Raw genomic sequence first — 16,129 nt, 5'->3', positions numbered from 1 at the left:
ACAACACTTCTCTTCTCCTCATGTTCTCCTCTTCTCTACCTTGTTTTTAAATTATTATTTTAGTTTTGTTTGTCTGCCCTTAGTTTAAAGTCACTTCCTCTATGAAGACTCTATGAAGACTCCCATATTCATAAAGCAAATACAACACGTCAGCAGTTTAAAGATTCTTCTGATGGCAGGACATAACCTAAAGACACTCAGTTAAATGAAACTCAGAACTTGTTACCTACAGCCTTGAATGAGAGAGCACTGCTGAGCAGGGCTGCACTCTGGGTTGTCCCTGGGCAGGGTAACAGCAAGTTGGAAAGGTAGAGAACTGCTTGCATATGTAAGCAGGATGCTGATAGGCTAAGTCTCCTCATCTTCATGCAGACTAGTTATTTTGAAAAATTCTACAAATCAAAGGAAGAAGGGGCTACTCTTGGGTATTAAGTGTCTGGGGGACCCTGACATTTAGACTTGTAATTGGACATATGCATTATAACCCAGAAATATTACAGCCTAATAGGAGAAGTATCCAACCTACAGGCTTAGCTAACTCCTGTGAAGGGGAACCAAGAGATTTCAGTCATGTTTTCAAAACTGGGTCAAGATTGGACTTCTAAAGTGTTATTTTATACTATCACATAGAACAAGAGCACTACTCTAATATGGAACCTCTCACAACAAACTCTAAAAGGTTCACTTGTTTGTCTATCCCTCTGATATTACTTCTGTGTCCTCAGTTTCTAGTATGTGCCTGAAATAAAGTGTTTAATGTTATTTCATGACTCTGTATGAATTCAGTGTTCAAAATATAAAGATCCTTGCCATAAGTTATGCTTTGTTTAGAAGTAGGAACATTTTGTCTCCCTCATGATCATCTCTTTTTAATTAGATAAGAATAATTTTATAATGCATGACTTTGCCTCCTAGGAAACCCGACACTAAGTTGAAGGTTTAATTGCAGGGACCCTATTTAACCTATATTCTTAATTTAGCTTTCTCTACCCTACTTCATAACATGGTGCTTATTTTCTGCAACCATTATTTTTGTACTTTTTTTTCCCTCTCCTTTTAAACCTTAGTGTTAGTAGTTCTATTATAAATGTGTTTTACTCCGTTCACTACCTCAAATCATCTTTGGAAGTCAGCAAAATATAAATGTAATTTTAAAATACTAAATCTAAGCCTACGTTTGTTACCTGGATCCTCACAAAAATGAATGAGTGACATCATGGACAATGTTTTAAAACCCAGCTGTACCAGCGATATGAACCTGTCATTCAGCTGGATGGTGTGCATATTGGTCCTCTAAAATCCTGGATATTGCTGCCTTTGCCAGGACAAGTGAGGGAGAGCATGTCAGTAGGACAAGCACTGGCTCCACACCACAAGAGTGGGAAGGATACCTAGACAGACCTAGAGCCTGGTGTCCGGTGGCCACTTAATAAAGACATGTGTGGTTACCAATGATGGTCAACAGCAAGGCTTGATTTGAGTCTGAGCTGTCATTTCTAACCTCAGGACAGAGCAAGGAGTAAGAAACCAGACACAGGTGAAAGGGCTGAAGTCACCATCTAGAAACTCAGGCTGAATTATAAGCTGGTACATAGAAATTCTGAAAATGAGAGATGGAAATCTGAGGTGAAAGTATTGTTAAACAAGCAATGACCCAAGTTAGGGTTAACATCCAAGTTAGGGTTAAAATTTGAGACAAAATAAGGAGGTATTCAGCAAATAAATTGTGAATTCTGACTCTGAAAGTTTTTCAGGAAACTTTCCTTCAGTAATCACAGAACAAGACTAACTACGGACCTGACCATCAAGACCTGTGTCTTCTGGCCCACAGGCTGGCGGGTGTGGGTGGAGCCAGGCTGCTGGGAGATGGAACCTTACCTAGGAAAGCAGCTCTCCTCAAGAATCAGTCCTGTGGCTTGCATGATATGAAGAAGCTGAGCAATCCTGGCATGGTGGTGCACACCTGTAATCCCAGCAACTTGGGAGGCTGAGACAGAAGGATTCCAAGTTTGAGGTCAGCCTTAGTGATTTAGTGAGACCCTAAGCAACCTACTGAGACCCTGTCTCACCAAGCGTGGTCTAGTACTCAGCTTCAGACATTTTAATGAAACTAGTAATTAATACTAGAATCCAGATAATTGTAGTTTGTAGGTCATTTTGGCCATGTGCGTTAGTAATAATAATTACTATGATTTAAAAATATTATGTCTAATCTTCTCAACAACCATAACAGGCAAATGTTATTATCTTGAATTTTAAAGTACTGGAACTGGGGTTCTCAGAGGTGAGTATCATAGAAGTTTTGGAATCTCAGACTCAGGTTTACATCTCTACAGATTACCTCTTTTAGATCACCTTAGGGAAGTGAATGGAGATGTGCTTTACAACGTAAAAAGGGGAAGAAGGAGATGGGAATATTGTTAAATACATCTGCCGTGTAATCTTTATAATGAATTCTCTCTTCCAGTCAATGCAGTATGGCAATTTAGAGTTTTATTTCATCTCAAGTTTTAGAGTTTAAGAAGATTCTCTATGTTCCCTCTTGGCAAGTACAAAGTTGACTCATTCCATAGACACACTTGGACTTCAGTGGGTTGGCCTTCTGTTTGTTCAAGTCAGTATCTTAAGCTTTCTCAACAGAATATCAACCTTGCCTCCCCAGTGTCTGGTGTCTAAATCTTATGGTTCTCACTTCAATCACCAGAGTAGAAATTCTGTGCTCTAGTCCCATGTTGGAGGATTTGACTATGAATTGAATGGGATCCAGCATCCATCCAAATCTCCCCTAAGACATCTGATATAAAGAGTACACAGCAGAAAGCTCATAAGCCTTGGCACTAAGACGCTCTAAGTGAAAATCCCAGCTTTGTGCCTACAAGCTGTGTGGACGTGGACATGTTGTTGAATGATAACAATGTCTGATGTTTATGAAACACTTGTTAGCATGGGGCACAGTGTTAAGTACTTTACATCCACTGGTTCATCCAGTGTCTGGTGTGAAAAAACGCTCATAAAAATCCCTGTGAAGTAGGCACTATTGTTGTCCTGTTTCACTATTGTAAAAAATGAGACTTAGAAAGTTGAAGCAACTTGAAAAAGTCACCCTGTTGTAAGAAGGAGATCCAGTCCATGTTATTTGGGTATAGCTGACCCACTGAATCCAGTTGTACAAAATCAAACCAAAACTGTGTCTATACAAAAGTAAGGTGCTGGGGTTTTATTAAAGCTTTTTAAGGAAGGAGACGTCAGTAATTGAAATGTGAAGGGCTCACATCACAGTGTTTTATGGAAAATGGGTTAGTCACTTATGGGATTGAAAAACCTGGTAAAGAGATTATTGGGTAAAGAATGGATTGAAGAATCTGGAATTTTGGAATATTATGATAGTGAAGAAAATGAATGGCAGGAAGCAGTTGTCTTTTTTCCTATGGATTCTTAGTTGTATATATTTTATTTTACAAAATATAGTATCATACAAACTCCATAAAATTTTATAGTTGGAGTTTTCACAAAGTTTTAAAATTAGCTTTATCAAAGTCAATATAATCATTTGAATATGCATTCTAAGTACATGGATTTGCATCAAGTTCTAAAACTTTGCTGGATTGTTTAATAATAACCCAATGTCTTGTAATAAAAAGAAGGGCATTCCATGACTTATTCTTGTTTGAACTGTTGGAAATTTGATTTGAAGGATTTATACTGTGTGGTTTCAAATTTACTAGAAACCTTCATCATGTTGGTCCCTACTAAATGAGATTCATAGATTATAAAACAATAGCATGAAGAATGCCATTCCTGTTCTGCTTTATAGTATCTCAGTGCCCGCACTCATTTATTTTAGAAGTGAATATAGTATATGACTCAAGCTTTTAATAATTGCAGTGGAATGGTTTGATTGATTTTCTGCCTCCAACATTTTCTATATTGCACATTGGAAAAAAATGTGCAAGATTTCAACATTTCTCCTGGATTCAGGGTACAAAAATGTAAATTTATTTTCATACCTCTCTGATTAATTAGTCCTCTTTCCTCTGTGGAGAATGTTCTGATTCTTACAACTCACATTTTTAAGTTCTTTAGGTTAGAAAACAGTCTAATTTCAACCTGGTCTTATTTCCAAAAGAAAATGATTTAATAATCTTCCTTATTTCTCATTATAACTTTTATGAGACCCTGTGGTGTAAGAACTACACTATTTCATCTCTTAGTATATCCATGAGACCAGTGAAGGTTTTGCTAAGTGCCATATCACATACATATCAGAACAATGGATTAAAACTAGGAAGAAAAAATTGTATATTAAACCTCTATAGCCCCACTCAGAATGTTGAAACAGACTGTCCTGCCTTTGTTACACAGTTGATTAAGCCCATGGTACAAGGAATTTAAACTTGTATGGAATCATTGAACTACAAAATTTAAGATGTGGAAGAATAGGTTTCCTTCATTCCAGTGACTGACATATTTGCTAACCCTTCTCCTTGTAGCAAGCATAAATTAATAAGTGCAGAATCTCAAATTCAGTAGGATACATCTTGCATTTGAAGCAAAAATTAGGATATCAAGAATAATTGATATTCCATGTGACCCATTAAAACAGGTCTCATTTAATGCAATACAGATTAAAATTGTATCTCTTTTAAGTAGGCTAACCTGAATGTGGGCACCCTCTTTTTTTGCACTTTACAGAAAAACTGAGCAATTCCCTCAACCATCCCGATCAGAGGACCTTGAACCAAGAGCACATGTTTAATGATGCCCGGACTAGCTATTGATTAAACACTGACAATGTTCAGAGGAATTGAGAATCAAAAAGCCTCCCCCATGGCCAGCTCTGCCATGCTCACTTCTTAATAGATGGCAAAGGAGGATTCTAAATGAGATCTGCTGCCCTGCTCATCCTCAGAACTCCACAGGCAGTGGGATTAATTTCTGCTTTGCAGTCCTTTGGAACTACCATGTCTAAAATGTCCATCATTCTCCAGAATCGAATACAGATGGTCCTCCTTTTCTATTTTTTTTTATTCTTCCTTTTAGAAGAAAAAACATTTTATATGAATTCAACGTATAAAATGATATCATTCCAAGTATAGAATGAATTAATATGTAAAAAAATTAAAAGGTTGCTAATTTAGGCTACATAATTCAGGATAAATAATCATCCCCTCTGGACAATAAAACAAACAATAACAACAAAATGGCCCAAAGAACATGCAGAACAAAAGAAAATAAAAAGGAGACAAAGGTTTCAGAGATAGGACTAATATTCTCACTGCATTGCTCTGAGGAGTTAGTTACTACCGGAGGCTCAGGTATTTTTAGGATACTCTTTTTGTCTGCATAGAGGAGTGTGACCCTGAACTGTGAAGTAAGGCTGTTTTTACATGTTTAAAAAAAATAATGTGATTTCCAACAGTGGAACCACCCAGCTGTTTTACCTTCAACAAACATTGATGGAACACCTAGAGGGTGTCAGGCACATTGCTTGTCTCTTTCTCTTTTAGTTATTTAATCCCTTCAACAATCCTGCCAAATACTCATTATAATCTTTTTAAAGATGTGAAAACTGAAGCTTACAGGAATTAAATAAATCCCCTATTATCAAACAATCAGCAAATAGGTGAGAACAAAGTCATGCTGCTAGGAACTGTCAGAGCAAGGATTAAAACCCAGATATTTTAATTAATAGTCTATTGAGCTAATTACCATATAATACCTTTCTTAGTTTAATAATACACACTTAATGAAAGGTTTTGTGAAAAGCTCAGATTTTTTTTTTGTTATATGTTATTTGACTACTTCATTTGTTTTTTATCCAAAAGTTTATATCCTTAGTGTTCAAAAAAATTGGAAGTACAAAATAATGTAAATAAGGAAAGAATAAAGCAACCATAATCTCACCACTCAAGGGTAACCATTGTTAACATCTGGACTTATTTCATTCCAATCTATTTTATATGTATTTTTTCCTTTATAATCGAGAGCATGCTATTTTTCGTTATATATTTATATTTTAAAAAGCGCTAGAACACATACACACCCATCCCGATATTTATTAAGTTAAAATGTTTGTTAACTTCATTTTAATGGTGGCAAATACTTTTCAGTACATATGGATATAAACATATATATTGTGATTTTTCTCTTCCAACTAATAGGCTGATATTAATATATATTTGAATAAGTGGTTTCCTAGAAATTCTGTTGTTTTCTTTGTCAGATTTCTATCATGGGGATTAAATAAAAGTAGTTAAAACACTGGTCATTTTAAAAAATTCTTGATTCCATTTGTCAAACTGTTTCCCAAATTTTAATGCAACTTACTGATTCATTACCACTCAGTTAATAGTTCCCGTCTTAATATCATTGACATTGAATTTTACTTTCCTTTTTATTCTTCACTAATTTGCTAAGTAAAATTTGATATTTTTCACCTTTTTAATTAAATTTTACTTTGCCTATTGTGAATTTCATCTTAAAATATCATATGCATAGATTGTCTTATAAAGCAAGCATAATTTTTTGTCATCCTTGTTATAAATGTTGCCATAGTTAACTATTTTAATAGCACACTGTATTTAAGCTATAATTTCAGCATAAAAGCAAGATATATACACACATACACATGTTGTGTACCTATATTCAGATATATATGTGAATGAAAAGATATATATATATATATATATATATATATATATATATATATATATATATATATAAAGTTACAAATCATCAACCTCATCACCAGTTAACTATTGTCTTTTCACTTACATACTGGGGCCTGGATAGGTCTTTGGGACAAATGTAAAGATAAATCTAATAAATATACTATGTACCTATTGTGTTTTTACAGTCTATATATTTATCTAAATGTTGTGAGAATAAAAGCTTAATATAAAGTTTGAGAATTTATTTGAGCCAGAAATAATTCATGAATCAAGAAACATCAAACTGAAAGGAGATGGGGTGCATTCTAGGAGCATGAGCAGTCAGCTTTTATAGGCTGAACATGAAGCAAAGTGGAGAAATGGCTTGACTGTGACATCCAGGCCTCCCCCCCTCTTTGGATGTGGTTCAGTGGGAAGTAGCTATATAACTAATCAGATCTAGTTGGCTAAGGCTCAGGGTTCTTTTGCATTTTTTTTTTTTTTTGCTTTGTTTTAGTCAATTACAAAATAATTGTAAAATTGTCCAAGTTTAGTTTTGATTTCTTCACATAAGAGATCTAAGTGAAACAACCTCAGGGTAATGGCTTCCTTGTTTTTTGTTTTGTTTTGTTTTATCTAGCTCCTAGCTAGCTGTCATCAACCAATCTTCTTTACGGCTTTAGAAGCTTTTGAACTAGGGCTGCCTTCCCTCTTTCCTTAGCAGATGAAACAGTACCTCCCTTCTCTGGATTGTAATTAAATGGGAAATAGAAGACTCCAAGGGAAACTCATCAAAGGGATCCAGTCCCCTGTCCCAACAAGACCACATTTCACAGTCCCTGACATAGCTGTCCTGGGTGTGAGATTCTTCCCAGGGTCCCAGGGCTGGTAAACACAGAGACAACCAAATAACTCTTCAGATGGAAATAAATTCTGAATTCTTATATGGTTTTATTCAAGGCAAAAAAAAAAGTAGGGCCCATGGTGACATCAATTTAAATTTTTATTTTTAAATGTTGGGACATTAGTAGGTAGTCATTTCCTTGATATTATGTAAAGAGGCATACATATTTAAAAGAGCCTAAAAACATCCATTTAAAGAGGAAGTTCTTAGGACAACAGTTACACAAGTGTGGTTATTAACTTTCAAAAAGGACTAAGTGATGTGGAATTTCCTATCATTACTGCAGCTAGGAAAACAATTTCTTAAGAGCAGACACAAAAGTCTTGACACAGTGTCCTCAGTCTGCCAGTCATCTGCCTCCTACAAGGAGAAAAGACAGCAGATTTGGAGTCTTGAGTGTAAGTGAATACATACTTCTTTTCCTTTCCTAACATAAATGAAATCATACTTTATATGAATTTTAGAGACTTTTAAATATATATATTCTCATCCATGTATATTTTATAAAATCATTTTAATAAGTATTATTTTATGATATTTAATTTATTAATGATTTAGCTCCTTATGGATTTTATTCTGTTTTCTCTCTCTTCTTTATGTATTGAATACTGCCATATGAGTACATGTGTAGCCAAATCTTTAAATATCTCCAGGGTTATTCCCTTAAAATAAATCAGCACAAATAGAATTACTACCACAAAAGTGACGTTTATTATGAAATTTTTCTTCAGAAAGATATCAATTTAAATTTATATCTACAACACATTGGAAAAACTTAATTTTTTCATAATACCTACATAAAATTTATGTATTTTCTTTTGTTTTATCATTTCCCCTAATATGATAAGTGTCAAAGGCTGGATTCCTAAAATACAGACTGTAAGCTTTTTTGCATGAGGTTTATCGGGAACTATGCAAGTGAGGGATTGGGACCGGTATAAGGCACTGGGAGAAGTCAAATGGAAACACAATTTCAACTAGTGCTTTATCAATCTTTAGAGAGAACTCCAGAGCTGGGGTGTTTCTTCAACATCATCTTGCCTTAGCCAGGTGTATTGGCATTCTCCTGTAACTCCAGCCATTTAGGAGGCTGAGGCAGGAGGTTTGCAAGTTTGAGGCCAGATTCAGCAATTTAGAGAAGCCCTTAGCAATTTAGCATGACCCTGTCTCAAAATAAAATATTAAAAAAAAAATACAAGGGCAGAGGATGTGGGTCAGTGCCCGTTGGGTTCAATCCCCAGTATCAAAAAAAAAGAAAAGAAAAAAAAAATCATCTTGCCCAGGAAACTGGGATTTGAAACCCTTGTAACAACCTGAAGCCTGCAGTGGGATAGTTGTGACCTTGGATGAGGAGGCTCATTCACCTGAGGACAACTCATGGAGGATTTTGCCAGAAGCTGTGTGCTTACAATGCTAACCATTGAGGAATGTGTATTGTTCTGGGTGGTAAGCCAGAGCCTCTGCAATGGTCCACTTGCACAGTGCAGTAATTAGTGGAAATGGTTCCCCCAGGATTTTGGTTGGCTTCTTTTTCAGGATTTACAAGAGGAAGATTAATGAAATGAACCATAGTCCCTGTTCCAGCAACTGGTCTTGGGGTTGCAACTGAGACCACTTCTCCTTACAGTTCTAGAATTCTCTTACCCTACTTCCATTACGGACTATGGTTGATAAGGCTCTGTGGAAAAACAAACTCTGAGATGTGTATATAGGATGCTTGTTGAAGCACACCCTGAGGAACAATAAAGGTGAAGGGTGAGAGAAGTCTAATTGGGCAGAGGGATGAGTTAAAATGGAGATACAGTTGCAATGGGCCTTGGCCAATTATGTAGGACTTTCAGAGCTGAGATAGCTTTTCAGATTGGCCCACCTTTGTGTCAGGTGGCAAGACTTTATATTATTGCATTGGACCAGTCATTAGATGTTGGCTGCTGGCTACTGATTGCTATAAGGTGGTGGATGTGAACTTGAGCATCATGACTCTTGTCAGTGAGTATCACTTCCTAGAGAAAGACTCAGCTGAAATCTATGAGTTGCCTGAACTCCAGCAGCTGAGAATGTGCATATGACTCCTAAAATGGACTAGAATCTAGGACAGTGATTTTGGATGACATTTCATTATTACTATGGATCATTTCATATGCTAATTAATAATATGCATTTTTTCTTTTAATTATATCTTTCTTCCATTTTTATGTAGCTAATATTTATTTCATTTCCTTTTTTCTTATATCTGTTGCAGATATTTTCTGTTTTTCAATTATCTTCTTTTATATATGTATGTTGGAGTTTTATGTAGTGCATTTCTTTTTGTTTTCTATCGCTTTCTTCCATAGCTTTAAAAATCCTATATTTGCTAAATTCAAATGCTTGATCTTTTGTTGTTGTTGTTTTGGGTTTTTTTTTGTTGTTGTTGTTTGTTTGTTTGTTTGTTTGGTACCAGGGATTGAACTCAGGTTTATTTGATCAATGAGCCACATCCCCAGCCTGATTTTGTATTTTATTTAGAGACAGAGTCTCACTGATTTGCTTAGGTCCTCTCTAAATTACTGAGGCTGGCTCTGAACTCATGATCCTCCTGTCTCAGCCTCCCAAGCTGGTGGGATTACAGGCATGCACCACCATGCCCAGCATAAATGTTTGATCTTTAGAGAATTTACTTTGGTGCATGGTGAAAGGCAAGGACTTAAATTATGTGTGTATGTGTGTGTTTCCCAGTTACAATATTCCAACAATTATCCCAACACCACATTTGAATAATAATTCTCATATTCAGTGATTTTTGTTTTTACCCAATGTATTAAGTTCTTTTATGTGCCAGGTTTTGATGTAATATTCTACACCTCAACTAATCTGTTTATATTTATTTCTAAAACACATTGCCTAAATTACTATAATTTGTGGCATATAGCCCAGTTAATCTAAGCCACCAAGGTTTATCAATACAGGGGTAGATTACTATGATAATATTAGAAACAAAAAGTCTATACCATTTTGCCTATATGGAAACATCTATATTTTTTCATTTCTGACCATCTGGTCTATACACTTAACCACTTGACAGATGTTCAGATGCTGTTTGGAAGTGTCACACTCTTGTCCTTCATGATCCCCACTTCTCCCCCCCCCCCCCTTGTGGGTTGTCAGTCTTTTCAAATAGCCATTGAACTGCGTGTTTCTTTTCAAATTACTCGTACTTTCTATCCCAGGACTCAGCATATAATACAACATAAATATCTATTAATTGAGTGTTGGATGAATAAGATCATCATTTCCTCTATGTGTCGTCTCTATGGCTCTTGATTTCTCTAAGTTACAAGCCATTTCCAGAATACCTCACAATGTGGTAGGAAAGTGTGAAAACAGTGGTTACATTGCAATTCACTGAAATGACATATAGATATGTACTTTTCTTTCTTTTTTCTAAAGAGATTTCATTCATGAGGCTCTTAATATTTATAATTTGGATATCTGGTTCTTCACACAATTTAGTTGTGGAATGAATTTTTAAAAGTACTTATCTGAATGCCATTTAAGCTGGGTTAACTTTCAAGAATGTTATAGAGCCTGAATTTGAAGAGCTCCAAACACAGCTGAAAGTTTTGGAACTCCATAGAATGAAAATGTTAGATAGTGGCTGCTTTTATCAGTTTATTTTTATTCGTTCCATATATTTACTGAGTGAAAGACCAGCTACACAACTTACAAATACAAACATGAAAGGTGGTGTCCTTTATTCAAAAAGTGTATTAAGAATTTCAAGGGGGCTGGGTTGTAGCTCAGTGGTAGAGTTATTGCCTCACACATCTGAGACACTAGTTTTGATCCTGAGCATCACATAAAAATAACAAATAAATTAAATAAAAGCATTGTGTCCTTCTACAACTAAAAATATTTTTTGAAAAAGAGTTTTTAAGCTGGCAATAGCAAAGCATTCAAAACAGTGTTTGCAGTTGTGTAGGTTGAAGGTCCTTGAAGTTGGCCCCTGTCTGAACATAACCTATATACAATGTGCTGGTCACTGAGGTCCTGGAGCTGAGAAACTCCTGTGGTTACTTGTCCAACATGGAACTCACTGAATTAATATTATGTGAGGACAGAAGAATAACAATATATTTCTTCGAGAGTTCTTTATCTTCTCTAATTCAGAATTGGGTTTGGAAATTTGATTTCTTCATGTTCATTCCCAAACCCCAGGATAGTTTTTCATCTTTCATTTCCTTAATACTCATTTAGGAGAATTTTTTAAAAATATATTTTTGTAGTTGTTGATGGACAGAATGCCTTTATTTAATTTATTTATTTTTATGTGGTGCTAAGGATCGAACCCAGTGCCTCACATGTGCTGGGCACACACTTTGCCACTGAGCTACAGCCCCAGTCCCTAGGAGAAATTTTAAATAATAATTGTTTGCAGGACATGTTTCTATGAACTAAGTAATGATAAAATCCAGAAGATTATTATAATCTTTACAAATATATTTTTCAATAAAGCAATACAAAGGCTCTTTATGGAGGGAATTTCATATCAATAGTGGGCACGTATGTGCTATGGATTGTAGTAGCAGCTGGAAATTTTTCTCTCATTACTCTGACATCCTGAAAGGATATTGTCCTCCCAATGTGAGAAGCACTGTCACTAGGAAAGAAATGCATCTTATTAGAATGAGAATGTTGTAGATAATGATTATGTGATTTGTCTTGAGTTTGGGATTAATGCATATGTGATGGTTTTCTTTGGGGAAGGGGGTTATATCAAAATATATTAGCCCCAAACCCTCAGGAGTAGGTAGGAAATAGACAGAAATATATTCCCTTTGGCAATTGATTTCCCCAGCATGCTAGTTATGCCCAAACAAGCACAGGATTCTTTTGACATCTGTTTTATTTTGTTTCTTGCTTTTTCCAGTATTCAAGCTGTCAGCTCCTGCTCTGTTAACAATGGGGACTGTGAGCTGGAGTATATTCACATCACTGATGAACACTACAGGCACTGGTGCTTTCCCCACCACCAGCTGAAATGAAATGGCAAACACTGTGATAGGAAGTCACAGTGAGCACATATTACCTGCTGCAAGGGAACAACGTGTAGAGAGCAATACAACTTTTCTGGCACTGTGTACCATTTTGCAACATTGTGTCTTTCATATAATTTTTTTCCCTCTACAATCTACTTCACACATTGCTTGCCATAAACAGCTGCTACTTTTTGAGTTTTTACTTTTTTGTCTCTCAAACTATTTGTAGCTCTAGGTTCATATTCATTCTCTTTGAAGAAGGGCAGCCAGCTATAGCTGTGTGATTCATGGTGGTGAGCTGTGATAGGATTCAGGAATTTAAAGTGATGTTAAGTATCCCATTGAGTTTATAAGAAATCCCAAAACAAAGATTTCTGGAGAATGCTTAAAAGCGCAAACTAAGCCAGATGGGTGAGGGCTTTTATTTTCCATTACATATTTTGTTACTGTCGACTCCCTAGTATTTGTTCATAGTAGTGTTTTTGACAAAAGTCTGCCTCTTGTGCATGCGTGTAGGTAAGACATAAAAGTCTGGTTTCTTTTTTTTTTTTATTTAATGAATTAAAATTCTCTGAAATGACTTGGAAGTTTGGAATGCTAGCTCAATTCTTCAGTAGAGGTGGGAAGAAATCGAGGAAGCTTCAGCCTTCATCCATCATCTCCCTCTGCTCCTTGGGCAAAACCCAAATGGGTATATTTGCACATTCTTCAGTATGGCAAGATACTTTTCTCAGTTACTTAAGTAACAGTTAAAGAAAATCATCCTTTGAATTTCTGAAATTCTTATTCATCTCTAACATGCAATCTAAACAGTGTACTTGCCATGAAAATGAAGGCTCAAGTCTTCTCTTTCTTCAAAACACTTTTTTTAAGCTCCTTCTGTATAAAACTACCAGTGTTCATTCCCCAGATGCTTACAGCTTTTTTTCTAATACATCTTTGGGTTTCTTTTCATTTCCCTACCTTTTGAATGTTTCCCCCTCTCCTAGTTTTCTCATCAGCGAATCTCCAACTAGGCCATAAAGCTCTCCTAATCAACCTCCCTTTGTACCGTACTTTTGAATCATTGCTGCTCCTTCCTTGCACCTTCTCATGATCAAAGAGAGACACTACATTTTAGGAGTTCTTTGATGAGGAATCATTTCTAGGTCACTTGGCATTGTCCAAAAGAATGACAGATTTTCATGCAATCTGGAATGGACTTTCCTAAGCAAAAGAGAGAGGACAGTTGGGATTGAGTGTAATATTGCAAGGTGATGGGGTTCGGAAAAGACTGGTTATATACAGAAAGAAAAACTACCCTAGCTATTTTTTCACATGGTGGACCAAAAAAAAAAAAAAACCCCTTATTTCCAACTGAAATTATGTATGTTTTATCAAATCAAATGTATGGTTTGAGTTTTGGATGATTCTGCTGTAGTTTTTCAGAGTAAGCAATGGGAAGTAGCAAAGGCCATTTTTCTGAGCCTTATCCCACCTGTTGTCTGAATTGACAACGCTAAAGTTCATAAACATTTGGTAGCTGATATCCATCACCTGTATTTTCAGTTCACCATCATCAGACAGCAATATTGGAAAGAAGTAGGAGGAAGAAAATGATTAATGCTTAAGAGTTCTTGCTTTCAGAATTATGTAGATGACTAACATAATGTATTATATAGTGTACACAAACTTCCCATGACTGTGATTTTGCTGCATTTTGGATAACATCAAGGACTCAGTCTTTTTTCTTCTGGTATCCTGGTACATGTAGCAGGAAACTGCAAGAGTCCCCAAGGGACATGGTCTTATAGGTCCCACAGACGTTAGTCATTACTCTGTTTAACTAAATCCAGTGTTGATATAATCAGATTTCTGTCTACAGTCATCTAATCCTAATCTGACAAAAAACAGTCTCCTTCATTTGTTCAACAAATATTTGTAGATCACCTCCTTTTAGTCTAGCAGTGGACTTAAGAGTGATTGCTCTGCCCCTGAGAAGGATTCATTATAAATTCAGTTGAAATGTTAATTCAGCTGTGAACTGAGGTTTGGTAGCAGTACCCCTGTACCTAGAAACCAATCATGGAGTACTGAATAGACTGATGGGGAAGCATGACCATTTTTCAACTTCTAACTTAGATCATCTCACTGATATTTGAACATTTTATTTCAATTCACTGATTGGGACTTTGCTGTTACATATTTTATTTTTCTATCAAGAGCTATGTTTTTCCAATTACGAAGTCAAATGAGAATTCATTGATTTAATTATATTGATTTGTCTAATTTTAAATAGAAGTGTGAAAACATGCAATTGTGCTGAAGAAGTTGATTTTAGAAAACATTCAGCCCTCTGAGATGAATCATGGTGCACCTTAATTCTTATCCAGTCCCACCCACAAAAAATCATTGTGTCAGTTGAAAGGACATTTGCAATGCTCATATACACAGGGCTGTGATCTTGCTGGCATTTTGTCACTGCCTATAGAAGTGGAGAGAATATAACGAGATTGAGATTAGAAGCACAACATCTCAGAGGCCAGCAGTAGAAATTACCAAACAATTTGGCATCATTCATAAATGAGATTCCCCCCTCCCCAAAAAATGAAAGCTAAAGATAAATAAAGGAAACCAATACTGAAATAGTTGAGCTACTATCTGGTAGCAGAGGTAACAACTTGAGGGAAAAGTCCCCATTAATGAGCATACAAAGACACTGGCTTTAGAGGAATGCATGTGAGGCTTGATGAGCAAAGCAATTCCAGCTGTTCATGAATCGGGAGTAGTATCTGCTCATCACTTGAGGTTCATAATAAAGCATGGGAAAAGAACAGATATGCTGGCTTTTCTTTCTCTACATCTCTTGTATTTTCTGTGTTCTCTGATTTAACCATGCGTTGTACCTCGGTTTCTTCTTATAAACTTGTCCTAAAATTATCTTCTTTAACTGTAAATAGGAAACAGTAGAGACATATAAGCTCAAAGCTAAGTTGGGGAAGAAGATACTGAGGCTAGGATGGGAAGAATTAAATAGAAAAGACCAGGATCACAACGACTTGCTTAGATTCCCCTGGGGCAAGTGAATGGCCATCAGATCATGAGAGTAAGGAGCTAGCAAACATCAATGTCAACAGACATGGCCCTTCAGGCGCGCGCGCGCGCACACACACACACACACACACACACACACACACAGGAAAACACACCACCAATCGCCTCCAGAAACCCTCTTCAGAAAACTTCTGCCCATGTGTGCCTTCATTCAGTTATTATTTATAGGAGATACATCTCATGTCCCTACCATTTTGTTTTAGCTTTTTCTTCCCTTTCTTAAGAAAACAATAAGTGTTTGTTGAGGATGAACTAAAAACAAAACAAAAAAACCCAAATAAACAAATAAATAAACAAAACCCCAATGAATGAAAAAAAAAAAAGAACTTCACCCTTAATCCTACAACCTCAACACCAGTGGATTTGCCTTTTATCATGTTATTCATTCTTCCAGAACTTATATGTGTTCTTTTTGTTTTGTTTTGGTTTTTGGGGGGGCAGTTCTGGAATCACAGTGATTGTAT

General features: G+C 36.0%; 1 protein-coding gene across 1 annotated transcript in view; it reads left to right on the top strand.

Annotated features, from left to right (window-relative positions):
• Positions 1-16,129, top strand: part of LOC114098059 (EGF-like and EMI domain-containing protein 1) — a 610,754-nt gene that overhangs the window by 455,994 nt on the left and 138,631 nt on the right. The gene's annotated exons all lie outside the window — the stretch shown is intronic.

Source organism: Marmota flaviventris, chromosome 8 (genome assembly GCF_047511675.1).
Source record: "Marmota flaviventris isolate mMarFla1 chromosome 8, mMarFla1.hap1, whole genome shotgun sequence".
Lineage (NCBI taxonomy): Eukaryota > Metazoa > Chordata > Mammalia > Rodentia > Sciuridae > Marmota > Marmota flaviventris.
Note: the sequence above shows the minus strand (reverse complement) of the source record. Positions and strands in the feature narration are given on the sequence as shown.